This window comes from Sceloporus undulatus, chromosome 6 (assembly GCF_019175285.1).
Source record: "Sceloporus undulatus isolate JIND9_A2432 ecotype Alabama chromosome 6, SceUnd_v1.1, whole genome shotgun sequence".
Taxonomy (NCBI): Eukaryota; Metazoa; Chordata; class Lepidosauria; order Squamata; family Phrynosomatidae; genus Sceloporus; species Sceloporus undulatus.
In genome coordinates this window covers 115,209,276-115,228,988 of record NC_056527.1, presented here as the reverse complement: position 1 = coordinate 115,228,988, position 19,713 = coordinate 115,209,276, and the positions used below count along the sequence as shown (strand labels likewise).

The window sequence follows — 19,713 nt, the reverse complement described above, 5'->3', positions numbered from 1 at the left end:
GCCATGGCTCTTTCCAACAGAATCCGGGGATCTGTAGTATTTGTGAGGGACCAGTACTTTTCGGCAAAGAAGGCTAAAGACTTTGCAAAACAACAAATCCTAGGATCTCATAGAATGGAGCTGCAGCACTTAAAGTGGTATCAAACTGTATTATTTCTATAATGTAGATGCATCCTGACTCCATATCTGTCTTCTAAATGTGTGTGTATGTTTTACAGTCTATGCTCCAAAACGGACTGCAGAAATTATTCAGTTCAAGACCGCTTGAACCTCCCTGGCTCAGCGCTAGGGAATTCTGAGAACTGTAGTTTTGTGAGACATTGAGCCTTCTCTGTCAGAAAAAGCTCTGGTGCCACAACAAACTACAATTCCCAGGATTCCCTAGCACTGAGCCAGGGCAGTTAAAGTAGTCTCAAACTGAATGATTTCTGCAGTATGTTTTACAACCTTTGGTGCACCCAGACACACAGAAGGCTGGCTATGATAATCCCCATTTTAGAGAAAGATTGGAGTCGGTGGCAGAGGTGGGCACAGTAGGCACAGGTGACTTCCAAAAATCCTTCTTCAAGGGGTCAGTCTTTGAATTGGGGGACATGCATGACAATCCAAGGGGTCATTCGGATGTCTTTTTCTTAGCGTGATGATGTGAATTATCTCACTCGCACATTCCGGGCTTGTTATTCACACTACAGAACCACATCAGTCTGCATTTCTGTGAGTTTGGTTGTTTGGTTGCAAGTATTTCAATAAAGATGGAGTCAACAATGTGAATGCGTTTAGAACCCCTTTTTTTGGTAGGCAGAATTTATCGCAGGTCTATTCCCATCGGTTATTCACACTACTGACGTTGCGGATCTTTTTTAAAACCCCAGGGAAAACCCCAATATCTATTATCCCGGATTAAGTGGGATTTTTTGGCAGCCACCACAAAAAACGGGTGCTACGTTTATTGGCCAGCCGAATGCACAATATACTTGTTGCAAGCTTTCAAAGCTCAATCGGGTGCATTTGGGGATTTAACCCTGATTCATCCTGGATTATGTTCACGGTAGGAATAGCTGCAATTTGAGAATATTGGAAAGAGGACAAGGATATCCTTGTTTCCTCTTAAAGGCTTCGATTAGCCATAAACCCAGCTATCTGGGCCGAAACGATTGCAAAGGAAATAAAGGAGTAGAGAAAACAAAGCGGACGTGAACTGGTTCAGGACTGGCATTTCCTCTTGTGGGTGAAAGGTTGTGGCAACAACAAGGGGGGGAGTGATCCCTGGGGAGGAGAGGATGGGTGACGTGGAGAAGGAAGAGCACTAGGAAGTCCAGTCAAACAAACAAGGGTGCCGTTCTTCAGTCTTAACTCTGCCCAAGGCCACTCTCTTGTCCCAGACCCAAGCTCTGTCCTCCATCCAAACCATCTAGTTTTCATGCCCTTGCTTCTGGCCAAACTGGAGTGGCATTCACACAACTGGAGTTGCGTTCACAAAACCTAGGATGGTTCCTTCCCTGGTTTTGGGGAATGCAATCTTCAAAAAGTGGGTGCTAAAATAGGAGAAGAGCCAGCAGGGTGTAGTGGATGTTTGGCATTCCTTACTCAGTATATGGTAATATAGGTGGGTGTGTTGTGTGCCTTGAAGTCGTTTTCTTGGCAGGGTTGGTTCAAAGGAAGTTTGCTGTTGCCATCCCCTGAGGCTGAGATAGTGTGACTTGCCCAATGTCACAAAGTCGGTTTTGTGGCCAAGCAGGGAATTGAACCCTGGTCTCCAAAGTCACAGTCCAACACTCAAACCGCTGCACCACACTGGCTCTGATGGTGATACATACTCCATATCTATATGGCAATATACTTTCCAAATATAGTAAAATTGTTACTATACACAGCAATCAATTGTTGCTGGGAAGCCTAGTTTCCCCTTTCAGAACTGTTCATTACTGGAGAGCTTATGACAAGGATGGCTGCTCAGCTCAGGATTTGGATAAATGGCATTATTCCGATTAATCCAAAAGTCATAGTACCTGGGCCCTCTGAGCCCTGGCTTCGCCACAACCCTGGGAGACACAAATCTATACACAATCGACCTTCCGCATTTGACTTTTAATGATTTGATTATTTGCGGTTTTGATTCATATGTTCTCTCTCGGAATCTCTAGGTCTTCCAGCACAATTCTGCCAGATGTTGACCATAGAGTTGTGCTGGTGAACCTTGAAGTTCTTAGAGAAAACACCTCTCTAGGCATCTGTAGGTCCTCCAACATGATTCTATGATCAACCTCTGGCTGATGTTGACCACAGAGTTGCACTGGAGGACCTGGAGATTCCTAGAGAGGTGTTCCCTTAGGTAAAAAGAATTGCATTTCCCCCTGCCCCATTCATGGGGGTCCTTCACTCCTAACCCCAGCGATTGTGGAGGAACCCTGGTCAATTTCTGACAGGCCACTGAAGGCTGACTTGTTAGGATTTTTGTGAAATATTCTGAGCCGCAGTCTGTACATTAAATCAAGGTCTGTGTTCATAAGGATTAGTGGGTGTTTCAGCTCCTTTGACACAGATGATTATTTCTTCTGGAAAAGGATCGTAGTGATGGTTTGACTGTTGGACTAGGACACTGGGAAACCAGGGTTCAAATCTCGCCTCATCCATGGAAACCCATTGGGTAATATGAGTGAGTCACACTCTCTCAGCTTTAGAGGATGGGAATTGCAAACTCCCAATGAAGAAGCTTGCAAAGAAAACTATATGGAGTTTATCACCCTGGGGCTAATTTCAGCAATAAAGGGAGATTAAAGCGTATCTAAAGCATCCTGCAAATGAAGCAGAATGGCGAGTAATTGCATGAATGATCATCACACGCAATTGCACAAATATAGTGATATCCGAAATGCATTGTCGCCAAAATCCCAAAAGTAAAAAGATGTGCGTTAATGCTTTTTTGTGGCCACTTTAATGGCGGGTTTTATGCAACATTGTGTGAAATTGTTTCACATAATTATGTGATTTTTACAAGATATTCACGGGATAAACTCCCAATCTCCTTTGAGTGATAAACTTTTCCCATAAGTCGGAAACGACTTGATGGCGCACAACAACAACAACAAAACAGAAGAGTGTGCACATTGGCAGAGTTGTGGACAAAGGGAGGGAGGGAGGGAAGTTAGGTGGTAGAGAAATAGAATGAAGTTGTGTGAAGGACGTAGGAATTAGCAAAGCCGAGTTGCACAAAGGACGAGACACGTACACAGGCTGCTGGGGATTAACGATAAAAGAACTACAAAGGATGTGTCAAGATAAGGACAACAGAATAGGTATCAGGAAGGAAGACAGGAGTGTGGAAGCAAGGAGTGAAAAATCACTGGCCAGCCTCTGGGCCAAAATCTAGGATGGTCCACTTTGTGCCCATTTTACAGACAAGGCCAACTGATCCTCATAACAGCAGAGAGGGGAAATAACCCAGTCCTCCTCCATTCAAAGTTTGCAAGGGACTTTTCATTGCCTGTGATGATCCTCATATTTTCTCCATCCCATTTCCATGCTGATGAAACCATATTTTACTAGGGAGCTGTAATTGTGATAAGAAACCGGGAAGTCCTTCAGAGTCTGCCCTCTCCTTGCCAGCCCAGTTTGGAAAAGATCTTTGAGGGGAACTATAACTCCCAGAATCCCCCAGCCTAGTGGGGAAGCCCTCATCTCCCCACACAAACATTAGGAATGTTGTTTTGGAGAGTACAGCTCCCTTAATCTCCTGCCCAAATGGGGATTTGGCAGTATATCACCCAAGAAAAGGTGAGCCAGTGTGGTGTTGTTTCGCATTGGACTATGACTCTGGAGACCAGGGTTCCAATCCTGGCTCAGCTGTGTAAACCCACTGAGTGACCCTGGACAAGTCACACACTCTCAGCTTCAGAGGATGGCAAGGGCAACCCCCTTCTGAAGAAACAGGGCAAGGAAATCCCATAATAGGGTTGCCTTTGTGTCACCCAAAGTCGCAAATGACTTGAAGACACACAACAACCAAAGTCCCCAAAAGGGACTTCCCCAAGCTCTGACCCCCTTTGGGACCTTGGCACCCTCACCTTTTCCTCCCGTTCTGGCACACCCTCCATGGAGGGCATGGAGTGGGATGGCATGAGGATGAGAGAGAGAGGAGGAGGAAAGAAGAAAGGAAGGAAAGGAGGATGGGAGGAATGTGAGACAGGAGGACAGAGGGAGAGTTTTGCAAAGGAAGAGAGAGGGGCAAAGGAAGGCAGAGGGAAAGGTTTGCAAAGGAAGTCAGAAGGAGAGGTTCAAAGGAAAGGCAGAGGTGCAAAGGCACACAGAGAGAGAGAGGTTCAAAAGAAGGCAGAAGTCTAAAGAAAGAGGGGGACTGAGAGAGAGGTATAAAGGAAGAGAGGGAGAGTTCCAAAAGAGGACAGAGGGAAAAGTACAAAGGAAGACAGAAGGAAAGGTTCCAAGAAAGAGAGAGAGGTGCAAAGGAAGACAGAGGAAGAGGTTCAAAAAGAGCCAGAGGGAGAGTTCCGAAAGAGGACAGAGGGAAAGGTGCAAAGGAAGAGAGAGAGAGAGAGGTGGAAAGGAAGACAGAAGGACAGTGGGAAAGTGCAAAGGAAGAGAGAGGGAGAAGAGGTTCAACGTCAGAGATGCGAAGGAAGACAGAGAGGCAGAAAGTCCTCTCTGGGTCCTGGAGGCGAGAAGAAAAGGAGGGAATGGAGGAGTGGAGAGGGGCTGCCAAGGGTGGGAGGGGGGCAAGGCAAGGGGTCCCGGCGGGACTTTGGGGCTGGAGGCTCCCCAGGATCCGGTAGGGGGCCGGCATGCGCTGCTGGGGCTGCTGCTGCTGGGGCCCTCTGCTGCTGCTGATGCTGCTGCCGCCCCTTGGCTCCGGGGCGCCTCGGGTGGCGGGGGCGGGGGGCGCGGGCTTTTCAAGGCGGGGAGGGGCGCGGCGTCCCCGGCTGATAGGCTGACACGGCGGGGCAGCATGATGTAACCCCGCCTGGCTCTTGCTTCTGGCCGGGAACTAGGGAAGGGGAGGAAGCAGGGAAAGCAAGCACTCCTGCGCTGGAAGGCTGCCATCCAGGCTCGGGCAAGAGTACCTCTGAGCCAGTGCAGAGGGCCTTCCTTCCCAACCTTCTGGCAGCCAGATCAGAGGAGGGGGTTATCTGCAGCGCTGCAAAGAGAGCAAGGGCATACATTTGGGGAGATTACGTCCCAGAATCCCCCTTCCCCACCAGGGACTACGATGTCTGTCTGTCTGTCTGTCTGTCTGTCTGTCTGTCCTTCCTTCCTTCTTTCTTTCCTTCCTTCCTTCCTTTTCTTTCTTTCTTTCTTTCCTTCCTTCCTTCTTTCCTTTTCTATCTTTCTTTCTTTCTTTCTTTCCTTCCTTCTTTCCTTTTCTATCTTTCTTTCTTTCCTTCCTTCCTTCCTTCTTTCCTTTTCTATCTTTCTTTCCTTCCTTCCTTCCTTCCTTCCTTCCTCTCCTCCTCCTCGTTGTTGTTGTTGTTATTCCAGGCGAGAAGTATTAAAACAAATGACAGCACTTGCCCATAGGGAAACCATACTTGCCCATAGGGTTTTCTTGCTATGGAGGAAATGTAGCTCCCCATGGGAAAATCATATATGCCCATGTTTCTCTCTGGGCAAGTGGTCTCCTATGTTTTCCTATGGAGAGAGCTCTTGAGACTCACTGAAAGAAAGGAGTTGGCAGCATGACCTTTCCTAGTCTAAAGCCTACTTCCTCAGATGCAGTTGGGGAATCTCAGTGCATCTCCAATGATCTGAATGCATCTGAGGAAGTAGACTGAAGTCTAGGAAAGCTCCTGCTGCCAACGTCTTTCTTTCAGTGAGTCTCAAAGGTGCTACAAGATCTTTCTACAGACTGATTCTACAGACTCAGACGGCAATATCTGACAGCAATATTTTCTTATAAGCAAATTTTCTCCAACGTTTCCTGTCTGGCTCATAGAATCATAAGTTTATCACACAAAGGCGATTGGGAGTTTATCCTGTAAATATCCTGGAAAAATCGCACATCTTTTTACTTTCAGGATTTCAGTGACAGTGCATTTGTGATATCACTGTATTTGTGCAATTGTGTGTGATAATAATTCACGCAATTACTTGCCATTTTCGCTTCATCTGCAGGATGCTTTAAATGCGCTTTAATCTTTCTTTACTGCCAAAATTAGCCCCAGTGTGATAAACTCCTATAGAGTTGGAAGAGACCCCAAGAAGGGCCATCCAGCCTGACCCTGTTCTGCCATGCAGGAACTCCCAATCCATGCATCCCCAACAGATGGACACCCAGCTTCTGTTTAAAAACCTCCAAGGAAGAAGACTTCACCGCCCTTTGGAGTTTATCAAATGGGACAGGAGGCTCTCAGTTGCAAAAGAGAAGATAGTGAGGTCAATTTGAAAATTCACACAATTATGTGATTCCTTATCACAGCATAAATTTGCTGTAATGGCTTCCCCGAATGTGACCCAGATTCTGCGCAAAGTAAGCCATCACATCGGTGGGTTCTTAGTTGCGAATTGGCCCCCTTGCGCATGTTCAGTGAGACTCCAGATGCCTGGAGCATAGCATATTTAGGCAGGGAGAGAGAGGAACCAAGGAACCCCACAATTTACAAAAGAGGTTGGAGGGGGGCGGGAAGAATGGTTGAAAGAACATGCGCTATTCACGTTAAAACAGGCATATATTCATTTGTCATGTTAAAAGGTGAATATACTGTAATGGCTATCCAATAGCTCTGGGTCCATGCCTCTTCATTAGCTGGCAGCAGCCCCCCCTCAGCAATGCTGAAGGACAAGTGGAAGCAAAATTGAAGCGGAACTGCAGCATGGCTTCATGGGAAACCCCCTGTTCTGGATTGGGGGGGAAAACCGAAGGCCAAAGGAGACATGCACATCACACCAAACAACAGCGCACTGAGTGCAAAGTTGCCTAGGAATAGGGTTTGTGACTTCATTAGTTCACCAAATTTACTTAACTGTGGATTGACGTGTGATTGAGTTTGGAGTGTGTTCAGACTGCCAGCGATCGCATGTGATAACCTTTCACGAACTAACATGAATACGCATGATTGCATTCAGGATGACACTGGATTATACTTCCAGTTTCAGTCATGTGATATTGTCCAATGTGTTCCACTGTCAAACAGCTCTTAATGTCAGGAAGTTTTTCCTAATGTTTAAGTGGAATCTCTTTTCTTGTAGCTTGCATCCATTGCTCTGGGTCCTAATCTCCATCTTTCGAAGCCCATGGAGTTTCAAAAGCTTGCAACAAATATATTGTACATTTCAGTTGGCCAATAAAGGTATCATTGATGGATTTTTTTTGCATTTTTAAATGGCCAACACAGTTACCCATGAATGTTTTCTGCTCCATCTTCAGTATGACATCCCTTCAAATACTTCAGTCTCCTTCCTCAGATGCATTAAACTGAAGTCTAAGAAAGCTCATGCTGCCAATTTCTTTCAGTTAGTCTCAAAGGTGCTGCAAGATCTCTCTACATACTGATTCTACAGACTAACATGGCTATATCTTTGAATCCCTTCAAAAACTTAAACAGGGCTATCATATCACCTCTTAACCTTCTCTTCTCCAGGCTAAACATACCCAGCTCCCTAAGTTTCTCCTCATAGAGCCTGGTTTCCAGACTTTTCACCATTTTAGTTGCCCTCCTTTGGACACAGTCCAGCTTGTCAAGATCTTTTTTGAGTTGTGGTGCCCAGAACTGGGCACAGTATTCCAAAGCAGAATACTTTTACTTCCCTCGATCCAGACAGTATATTCTCTTGATATCTGCCTTGTATCGGCTTTCTTAGCTGCTGCATCACACTGTTGACTCATGTCCAGCCCACAGTCCACTAGAACGCCTAGATCCTTTTTGCATGTACTGCCTTCAAGCCAGTTGTCTCCCATCCTATATCTGTGCATTGCCCAAGTGTAGTATGCATACTACATTTTTCCCTGTTGAAGCATTGTGCTACTCTTGCCCCGGCTTTTTAACCTGTTCAGTTCATTTTGAATTCTGAGCCTGTCCTCTGGGCTATTGGCTACCCCTGCAATTGACCCACCTGATAATAGGAAGAGGAATCATCATAGTAAACTGTCGTAAAACAAGCCAACGAGTATAAGAAGACCTGAATTAATTCAGAGATATAGCCGTACTGGTCAACTGAATTAAATCACTGCCTTAGTGCTCTTGTCCCAAACCATCTCCAGTGCTGATCCAGGAGATTTTGTCACCTGAAGCAGATTGGCAAATGGCACCCTTTTGCTATGCCCAAGGACAAATTGAATAGTACTCAAAAATGGCCAGATTAAGGAGTTTAATACCTTGGGGCTAATTTCAGCATTAAAGAGAGATTAAAGTGCATTTAAAGCATCCCACAAATAAGGCAAAAATGGTGGGTAACTGCATGGATGAGTAATTGCACGAATGCACGCTATTGTGCAAATAAAGCCATATTGGAAATGCATTGTTGCTGAAACCCCGAAAGTAAAAAGATGTGTGTTAATATTTCTTTGTGACCATTTTAATGGTGGGTTTGTGCAACATTCTGTGAAATCAAATGGTGAGTAATTGCATGAGTGATTATCACACGCAATTGTGCAAATAAAGCGATATTGGTAATGCATTGTTGCTGAAGCCCCGAAAGTAAAAAGATGCACGTTCATACTTCTTTGTGACCAATTTAATGGTGGGTTTTGTGCAACGTTCTGTGAAATCATTTTGTGTATTTACGCAATTTTTCCGGGCTATGGGATAAAATCCCGATCTCCTTTGTGTGATAAACTCCTAAGTTGGCACAGGAGGTAGGAAACCTCTCTTCCTCCTTCCTGGTGGTTGGAGCAGTAACCTTTGCTTTTTGCAAATCATTGCCCTTTTAGGATGCCTCCCAAAATCTTCCAGCCTGAGACAGCCATCTCACTTTGTGTAATGATAGGGCTGGTCCTGTGATGGTCTACACTGTAGAAATACTGCAGCACTTTAAGTGCTGTAGCACCATCCTGTAACCCTTCTCTGCCAAATGAGTGCTGGGCCTCGCCAAACTACAGATCCCAGGATTCTGTGGTAGGGAGCCATGGCAATTAGAGTGGTGTCAAACTGCATTATTTCTGCAGCACTCATTGGTGCTCTGCTAATAAGTGATACCAAGAGGTACACTATTTCTGAACATGGAAGTTCCATTTTTAGCTTTTGCTAGGGCTTGAAAAAGTTACTTTTGGGGATAGCAGCTCTCAGAAGCACAGATCACAGGTTTTTTTTTTGGTTTTTCTTTTAAGGAAATTGTCTTCCAAACAAGTAACTATCCCAAGTGCTGGACAGGTGTTTATTTATAGATTTATCTATATGTTCATTTAATCCCCTTTTAAATCCATGGAAGTCAGTAACCATCAGGCTCACCACACCTTACCACAGCTTTGTTGTTGTTGTTGTTGTTGTTGTGTGCCTTCAACTTGTTTCCTAGAATCATAGAATTGTAGAGTTGGAAGACACCACAAGGGCCATCCAGATCAACCCCATTCTGCCATGCAGGAACTCACAATCAAAGCATCCCCAACAGATGGCCATTCAGCCTCTATTTAAAAACCTCTAAGGAAGAAGACTCCACAACACTCTGAGGGAGTGTGTTCCAACTTATGTTCCGACTTATGGCAACTTTAAGGTGACCCTATCTGGGGGTTTTCTTGACATGTTTCTTCAGAGGGAGTTTGCCATTGCCATCCTCTGAGGCTGAGAGAGTGTGAGTTTGCCAAGGTCAGCCAGTGGGTTTACATGGCTGAGTCAGGATTCAAACCCTGGTCTCCAGAGTCCTAACCCAATGTTCAAACCACCCTGGTAGTCTACCATTACACCACGCTGATAGTCATGCAAAAGTTTTGAAAAACAAAAAATGGAATCTTGCCCAGCTGGTCCACTTGGGGAAAGAAAAAGAACAATGCTGAAACATTTTAAGTAGATAATAACACTTAATGAAGATCATTTGGAGAGGCAGCGTGGCGTAGCGGTTTGAGTGTTGGACTAGGACTCTGGAGACCAAGGTTTGATTCCCAGCTTTGTCATTAAACCCACTGGGTGACCTTGGGCAAGTGACATGCTCTCAGCCGCAGGGAAAGGCAATGGCAAACTTCCTCTGAACGAATCTTGCCAAGAAAACCCCATAATAGGTTTGCCTTAGTTGGAAAGAACTTGAAGTCACACAACGATAACAACAAAGATCATTTTTAATATCACAAAGAGCGCATGGGCAATTCATGGTAGTTCATGGCCCCCCAAATATTGTTGGACAGTAGCTCCCATGTTGCATTCTACACTGCCCAGGGATTAATGGGAACTGCAAACCCATAGTAAAGTCCACCTTGCTTTTTTATGCCAGTCAATTACCCTTTCTGAATGGTACATCTGGCCAGCAGGTGGCAACATCTGCCTAAGAGATCATTTCTCCATGATCTGGAAAATATACTTCAACCCAAAGATGGAGCTCAGAGGGCAACAGGGTTGCACAACAAACACACCATCTGAACTAAGAACAAAACCAGCAAAATACAGGCCTGAACAGCCTCAATTTTTTTCCTCCTGTATGGTTTTTAACACATTTGCCTGATGAAGAAGCCAATGAAGGTTCGAAATCTTGCAACATGTATATTGTGCATTTTGGTTGGCCCAATAAAAGTATCACTGTTTGGTGGATTTTTGATGTTATTGGATTCCCATAGCATTTATTTTGGAGTGGGGGATCTGGCTCTCATTTTAGGGTATGTCTTGTTTGCACAACAATTGAAGTACTGTACTGTACAATATTTTGTTGCTGGTGTGTGTGTGTGTGTGTGTGTGTGTGTGTGTTTTGCTGGTGTGTGTATGTGTGGATATTCAAGACAACCAAGCCATTGTGTCTTATCACAATAGATTGCAGCACTGGTGCTAGGGTGTCTGGCAGGGGAGTTGCATGGTGTGGTGCTGTGAGTATTGGAAGGCCCAGGGCTGGGATTCTGGTTTGGCCATGGAAACTCTGGGTCGCACTCTCTCAGCTTCAGAGGAAGGCAGTGGCAAACCTGCTCTGTGCTCATCTTGCTGAGAAAACCCCCACAATAGATTCACCTTAGGGTCTCCATAACTCAGAAACAACTTGAAGGCACGCAACAACTATTGCGATGATAACTTGCAATGCTGACTACATCTGTCATCTGTCATGACAATTTGGAATGGTAGATAGTGCAACTATCCTAGTGGTTTGTAATGCTACACGCTAGGGCCTCTATCATGACAATTTGCAGTGCTAGATGCTAGTATTGGTGAGACTGGGGAGTTTATTGCATAAATACATTCCTAGAGGCAGCTAGTGTGGTGCAGTGGTTTGAGCATTGAACTATGACTGTGGAGGCAAGGGTTTGAATTCCCACTCAGCCATGGAAACCCCCTGGGTGACTTTGGGCAAGTCATACTTTCTCAGCTTCAGAAGAGGGCAATGGCAAACCTCTGAATAATTCTTGCCAAGAAAACCTGGTGATAGGGTCACCATAACTTGGAAACAACGTGAAGGCATATACAACAACAACAATTCTTGGAGAAAGCATACACTTTCATGGAACCAGGGAATCTGGAAGGATATAGTCTAGTGAACATGTGATCCCTCTATCATATGGGGATGAGGGAAATGAAGTTAAAATGCAGGTCAGGCTTACAGAGCTTGGAAACACTCCTTTTTTGAACTAACAGCCCCCGAATCCCAAAGAAGAACTCTGTAAGATGTTAAGGAAAACTCCCTTCTCTGAATCTGTGTCAGTATGCTCCAGATATTGTGAAATGTTTCAGATCTGCTCAGCTACAGTGTGAAAAACGCTGAAAATTGTAGGTATGTCCAGGCCTTTGTCTAGAGCAGAAATACAGTTGGCCTGGGACATGTAAGCTGAGAGACAAGAGAGATGTTTGCTTCCCACTGCATGCCCTCCAACATTTCACAGATGAAAACGGGTATGTGTGTGGCCAAGCAATGTCAGAGTGTGGTCAAGACTGCCAAAATTATTAATGAGGAAGAACATACAAGCTGCAGTAGTTTGCTTTTGCCTGATCCTACTGGGAAGGGCAACCCTTCCTCTGCCTCCTGCAGGGTTAATTGTCTGCAGACTACTTTTGCACTTTGAATTCAGTTTGCAGCAACTAAAGTAAGCTGAGGACAATGGGGGAAAGTAGAAGGAAGAGAGTGAGAAGCTTGCACATTTTAAAAGCAGTTTAGAAAATGGGATGGCAGAGGATTATTTGGGTCTAGTCCTTGCCAAATTGGGATAGGGCATGCTTTCATGACTACCTTTCTCACAAAAATAGCAGAAGCAGAATCCCTTGGGTATGAGGAGAAGGGACAGGCAAAAAGAGGAAGGAAGGGCCATCATAATCGGGGATGTCGATCCCTGGCATGACCCAAAATGTAGGTGAGTAGCCCTAGGCCAAATCACATGCTCTCAGCCTCAGAGGAAAACAATGGCAAACCTCCTTTGAACAAATCATGCCAAGTAAACTCCATGACAGGTATCCTTGTTGTTATTCTTGTTGTTGTTGTGTGCCTTCAGATCATTTCCAAATTATGGCAACCTTAAGGTGAAGCTAAAATGTGGTTTTGTCGGCAAGATTTGTTTAGAGCGGGTTTGCTATTGCCTTCGCCTGAAGCTGAGAGCATGTAACTTGCTTTCATGGCCAAGCTGGGAATCAAACCCTGGTCTCCTTAGGATCACCATCAATTGGAAATGATTTGCAGGCACACAACAACAAAGAAGACAATAATATACACGCAGAAACAAATACCATAGGGCTATACCTGTCATATCAGGTGAGCAGGTACAGATCTCTCTAACTAAAGCTTAGAAAAGGAACTTTTTGCTACTGGAAAACCTTAGAAAAGTCCCAAAAAGTTTTCCAAGCCCTGCTCTATCTAAACCAGGAGTGGGGGAAACGTGGCCCAGGGGGCACATGGAGCCTCTGAATGCCATTTTTGCAGGCCCAAAATTCTTCTGGTAATCTCCCCAAAGTCCCCCAAACCCACCATCTTTAAACTAAGTTCGTCATTGTTTGACTGCAAAGACAATGCATAGTTTCAATATCCTAAAAAACAGCCATGGAACAGCTGGGTACGGTTCAGAAAGTTCCAAGCACCACTTCCGATTTGGCTCCAGCAAATCTCACAAGATCTGGACAATAGAGTCGAAGATAGAGGGAAATGCAATTTCCATTCATAAGTTTGGACACGCATGATGTCTAAAATTTAGGCTTCATTTAGGTTGCTTTCTGGATCTCTGGCACATGGTCACTTTTTAGGTAACCTTTTAGTTGCCTTGGATCTCATTTTGGGAGAAAAGTGGAATATAACTGCAATCAATCAATAGATTTAACTTTGCACCCCAAATGTGGACTCATGAGAATACTAGGCTAGATGGAACCAGTGGCTGGATTTAGTGCAAGGGCAGGTTCTTGCATGTCTAATAGGCATTTTGAATAAATGTGCTTTTGGACAAATAAGATCTCTTTCATGCTATACAACTATGGCATTTTGATATGCCTGCAACTGCCATGACTGCATCCTGGAGAAGCCTAGAGTTTGTAGTTTTGGAAGGCACTAGAAACCTGGCAAAGACTTTAGAGTGCATGTGCATCACAGAACTACAAATACCAGGATTCCCTAGAATGAAGTCATGCCAGATAATTATAAAAGTGATATAACTGTGTTGCATAAAAGAGATCCTGGTGGTTGGAGGATTCTGGAAGCTGTAGTCCAAATAAATAAGTTTTTCCAAACGCCTGTCCCAAGATCCAACTATCAAATATGTAAGAAATCTCTAAGAAAGGATATAGAATGAATGCTTTACCTATTGAAATTGTCCATATGTGGATAGATGCAATAGATTCATGAACTAAAACTCCTAAAGAGTAAGCTCAAATTTGTGGTGCATGTTGAGAGGAAGGGATAAAATGAGGGCATTATCTCCAAATAAGAATTCTGCTCCCCCATTTAATTTTTCCTCAGCTCCCAAATTTTCTAGCATTGTAGAGGATGAGACATTGAAAACGATCCAGTCTTTGGAGTTTATCTCACACAGGAGATTGGGAGTTTATCCCATGAATATCCTGGAAAAATCACATAATTACTCAAAACAATTTCACACGACATCACACAAAACCTGCCATTAAAGTGATCACAAAGAAGCATTAACGCACATCTTTTACTTTCCGGATTTCAGTAACAATGCATTTCCAATATCACTTTATTTGTGCAATTGCGTGTGATAATCATTCGTGCAATTACTCGCCATTTTCGCTTTATTTGTGGGATGCTTTAAATGTAGTTTAATCTCTCTTTAATGCTGAAATTAGCCCCAGTGTGATAAACTCCCCTGAATGTTTCTATTTGCTGTGTTTGGATTCCCTTGGTCACTTTGCAGGTCACTTTTCTTTGGATGCCTAACCTGTATTTCTATACTGTATGCTCAAATTAAGTTTTAAATTAGGAATTTGGGTCCGAAGGGAAATTTCATTGTGGGAGGGATGAATTTTTATTTGAGAGGGCCTGTGCCTTCATTTTGCTCCCTCTTCCCATAGCCACACCCCTAAATCAGACAGATGTAACCATTAATTCATTTGATCAGGGATGGGAATAACTGTAATGATGAGAGAATTACCCTTTTCATGCTGGTATATCAGAGAAGTTAAAATATTTGTGCAGATTCCATGAGGTCACAGCAGTTTAGCCAGTGTGCAACAGAAAGGCACGTTCCTGAATATAGAGTCATACGATTGTAAGGGATCTCAAGGATGATCTAGTTCAACCCCTGCCATGTAAGAACACACAACTAAAGCATTCCAGAAAGACAGACCCTCAAAGAAGGAGCATCCATTACCTTCCAAAGCAGTCCATTGCACTCTTGCAGTGCTTGTTTGACAGTGGAACACACTCCCTTGGAGAGTAGTGGAGTATCCTTCCCTCTTAGAGGTCTTTAAACAGAGGCTGGATGTCCACCTGTCAGGGATGCTTTGATTGAGATTTCCTGCATGGCAGAATGGGGTTGGACTGGATGGCCCTTGCGGTCTCTTCCAGCTCTATGATTCTATGATTCTACAGTACAGAAATTCTTCCTGAGGTTTAGGTAGAATCTCTTTTCTTGTCATTTAAAACATGTACAGTTGGTTTCCCTAATATATTTTCTGCCTTTCCTCCTGCCATTTGCAAATGCTGCCTTTTTCTTTCCTGGTATGTTTTTTTTTCATTGCTAAATTACCAATGGAATATTTGCCAACCTTCCAATATTTCACAGATGCAAACTGAGATACGCCTGGCCAAGTCATCAGAATGCGGTCAAGATGGCCAATGTTATTAATGAAGAAGAACACACAAGCAAAGAGAGAGTGCAGCAGTTTGCTTTTGCCTGAATCTACTGCCTGAGCAAGGTTTAGCCCACTCCTGTCCTCATTCCTTGCTGTTTATTGAAACAAACTACTTTTGCACTTCGAACCCAGTTTGAAGCAACTGAATTAAGATGAAGACAAAGGGAAAAGGCAGGAGGAGGAGAGGGGAAACTGGGACATTTTAAAATCAGCTGGAAAAGTGGGATGGCAGAGGATTATTTGAGTCTGTCTCTACCAATCTGGGACAGTTTGAGGGTATGTTTTGCATTTCTCTCTGCACAGAATCGGATAGGATTTGGGTTCAATTCTGAAAGAGATGGCATCTCTTTGGTACAGAGTCTGACCAGCCTAGCAAGCACTTAGGCATTGTTTTTTCACTTCTCTGGCTCAGAGGCCTTGACATCCATCTCTCCCCCAGCTTGTGGCTTCCTTTCCATTTTATTTTGCTATCTGCTGTGTTTTCTCTCTGCTGCAAGTTCCTCATTTTGGGGCTGCTGACTTGTGCAAGAAAGTAGTTTCACCTCGTCTCTGCTGAGGTCACTTTGGTCCCTGGAGGAGAGATCACGAGTGGGTCAGCTGAGCTGACTGGACAACATGATCCCCCCCATACATATCCCCAAACTCCCATCTTCATCTCCAGATGCCTCCCTTTTTAGAAACAGATGATAAGTCCCTTTTCTTGTAAGTTCTGCAGCTGGGCCAGGATTGCCAGTTCAGGAACATCCCAGGATTTGAGTTTTCAGAGCCAAAACTTGAAGCCTAGACTGCATCTGCACTGCAGAATTAATATAGTTTGGCACCACTTTAACTGCCATGGCTCAGTGCGATGGAACCATGGGGTTTGTAGTTTTGTGAGATATTTCGCCTGCTCTGTTAGAGAGCTCCGATGCCACAGCAAAACACAAATCTCAGGATTCCATGGAGCAAGGGCAGTTAAAGCAGCATCAAACTGCACTAATTCTGCAGTGTGGCAGCAGATCTAAAGACAGTTCCTTCTGATGTCAACAGACATTATTCATTAAGTGCCAGCTGCAATTGGTCACCTGCTTGGAGAGCTGGGGTAAGGCATGTTCAGTTTAGCTTATTTGCTTCTAGTCAAAGGTGTTGGGTTAAATGTCCCTTTAAGGAAATATAAAAATAATTATATGGCTGTAAATGGGGGGAAACACTGTGCCAATCCATTGTAATTAGTTATGTACATAAGGACTCTGAAACCCAGAGCAGGCATGGGTTGAGGATAGTGGACCGAGAGAGGAGTTGGTGTGTTGGTTTGGTGAGCCTGGATAGTGTGTATTGTAAATATAATAGACAGTATATGTTGTACATATTGCAACTGGATGATAAAAGCCTCCAAGGACCTTGGAAGAAGTCAACCGTGTCTGTGCCTTATCTCAGGTTGGTCAATACCTGGTTGCCAAATACTGCACACTGGGTTGTGTTTCTGCACTCTGCTGTTTGTGAGCTACTGTTGAGGTCAAACACCTCAGACAGTGATCAGCACTGGCACCTCTGTTCGGGCCTTGTTTGTTTTTGTCACACCTGCAGTACACAGAGGGGAGCCAACAAAAGGTGGATGCAGAGCAGAGTGGAAGGTGAACCCTGGCACCACAATGACTGGAAAGGAAGGAGAAAGCTAACTAACTGTGTATGTAAATACGCAGACATCTTCCAAGAGTCTTTGCAAGTTGAAGCAACAAATGGATTAATCTTTGGAAATTGTAGTAAGTTTTTGCTCTCCCAGCTGAGCCGTAGATTAGAACACATGACTTTCTTCTTGTCTAGGACAGAGTCGACCAAAATGGGTGAATTTGCACCCTTGCCTGGAGATAACATGTGAAAACAGGAGATTCAGGGTGAAAGCCCAGAGTTCCATTAACCTAAGCTGGGCAATTGTGGATGCTTCCAAGTCTTCCTCTATCAGCAGAATAAAATTGGGCCAGATATTTCTATCACCAGTTTGACAAAATGACATTTCTTTTTGGACTACAACTCCCAGGACCCCCTAAGCTTGATCTGGGACACTCCATCTCATGGTCAGAGCTCAACTAGGGTCCCAGCACATGTGGGAGACCCAGCAGGAATCCGTCTGCCAGGCAAAGGTTCAGGGGTGAGGCTGAAGCAGAAGGAGAGTCCAGGTTCAGCACCGTACCCTGTACTACTCTGAATGGGCACTCAAAGTTGGAGGTTTACAGAATGTGGCTCCCAAAGTGTCACCTCACTGGCAGATAATGGCTGGAGGAACATGCTAGTCTCAAGATGTTGTTGCATGCCAATTCCCATCATCCCCACCCAACCAAAGGTGGGGGATGATGGGGAATAGAGTAAAAAAAAGGCAACAACATCTAGGGAGGTACAGGCTCCCTTGCCCTGCCCTGAAGAAAAATTTCAGGAGGGTTCCTGGAAGATGCTTGTTGCCAGAGTGCTCATGCCCATAGCTTACTTTAACAGCAGCATCAGTCATTTCTGACTTATAATGACCCTATCATGGGGTTTTCTTGACGAGTTTTGTTCAGAGAACGTTTGCCAATATCTTCCTTGAGGCTGAGAGAGTGAGTGTGACTTGACCAAGGTCACCTGGTGGGTTTCCATGGCCAAGATGGGATTGCAATAGTGCTTTTAGGCTGTTGCTAAAAGCACAAAAGCAGGGTGGGCTACCCCCTGCCTGGGCGATTGGCAGTCCTAAAACCATGCAACACATGCCTTCAGATACTCATTTGATTTTCCTTTTTATTGTGATCAAATTGACAAAGTGTGAACAGACTCTCCTCTTCCAGCACTCAGGCAGTGGGCACTTTGTGCCGAGTCAGGATCGCTGAAGACGCTGAGTCACTTTTTGTCCAGCTACAACCTGTTTCCACATATGCGCACACAAACAAAACACACACCACTGGTTCCTCTCTTGGCTTCAGCCTCTTTCTCCCCCGCATGCCTTTGGGGGGGGGGCATGTGTCATGCATCCCTCTCCAGACACCAAAATAGAAATTACAGAAACCACAGAGAAAGGGAGTGTAAAAGTTGCATTTTTGTCCTTTCAGAGTCAGACCAGAATCAGAGTTGGCATCCTGTAATCTTTCTGTCCCCAAAGGCCTGTAAGCAGACCATGATAACCCATGCTGAGGTTAGCTGGGATTTGAGATCTCTTTTTTCTGGTGATTTTAAAAAACCTTTGAATCTCTGAAGAAACAGAGTGTCTCGGAACATGTACAGAGTGCCACTGTCTTGCTAAAGAACTTTCCGAACCAGCCTCCTAGGGTGAAGGGCTCCTGAGATGTAGAACCTCTTGATCAGAAAATGGAATACAGGCAAAGCCTTTGGCAAAAAACAAAACAAAAAAACCCCTTTCTTTTTACAGTCTTTTTACACCCACTGCAAATCCCAGAATTCCATAGCATTGTGCCACAGCAGTTAAATTAATTCTGCAGTGGGGATGCAGCCTAGAAGGTTCAAATGTTTTTGATTTACTTTTGTTCCATTTCACATTGCCTGTAGTTAGGTTTGACCAAAATGTTTGCTGAAACATGTTGTGCTATCCTTATTTTTTGTTTTTAGGAAACTATCCGTATCCTTTCCATGTTAATTCTGCCCTGGGTAACAAAGTTTCTATAAAAGATTTATGCAAATTAGTATTATTTTAGTGATATTTTAATCATGCAATTTTGATGTTTTAGATTGTATGCCGCTTGGCAGGTTTTTGTTCTTTTATTTCTTTTTGTTTGACCCTTACTATGTAAAGTGCTGTGCAAAGTTTACAGTGCTCTAATAATAATAATAATAATAATGTCCTAGAGCACATCTGCTTTGTTGATGGAAGTATCCCTGGACAGGCTTTCTTTTTCTATCTTTTTCATTGGCAGAGCAAGCTTAAAGCTGTTTATTGAACTAATGATATGTAAATCCTGGCACCTTGGGATCTCATTTACTGAATTATGCCTCCCAGGGCAATGAAAGGTGACCCAGGTGACAATAGGAGAAAGGTGGCTTGGATGGGTATGATGTAGCCATTGTGGGATGGTGCATCTGCTCCAGGTTTTAACCTGAATTGGAAGTGAGCTACCCAAGGCCCCATTCATACTGGGGTAAAAGACATGGAGGGAACTGGGATGATCCGGATGCCCCTCCCCCGAATCGCTCCGTTAGCAAGTGCCCACTACAAATTGAAATCGAATGCATTTTGACAGAAATCGAATGCATTCTGTAGATTGGCCGCTGCCAATCAAGCTATCGTCATGGTGACGTTTGCAGGGCATCGGGGGAAGTGTCCTCCCTTTTTAAAGAGCCAGGCACAGGGGTTTCAGCGGCTGAAGCAGGGAGAGAGATGCCTCTCTCTCTCTCT

The 19,713-nt window shown here is 44.4% G+C and overlaps 1 protein-coding gene across 1 annotated transcript in view; it reads left to right on the top strand.

Annotated features, from left to right (window-relative positions):
- Window positions 1-19,713, top strand: part of NRL (neural retina leucine zipper) — a 40,099-nt gene that overhangs the window by 857 nt on the left and 19,529 nt on the right. The gene's annotated exons all lie outside the window — the stretch shown is intronic.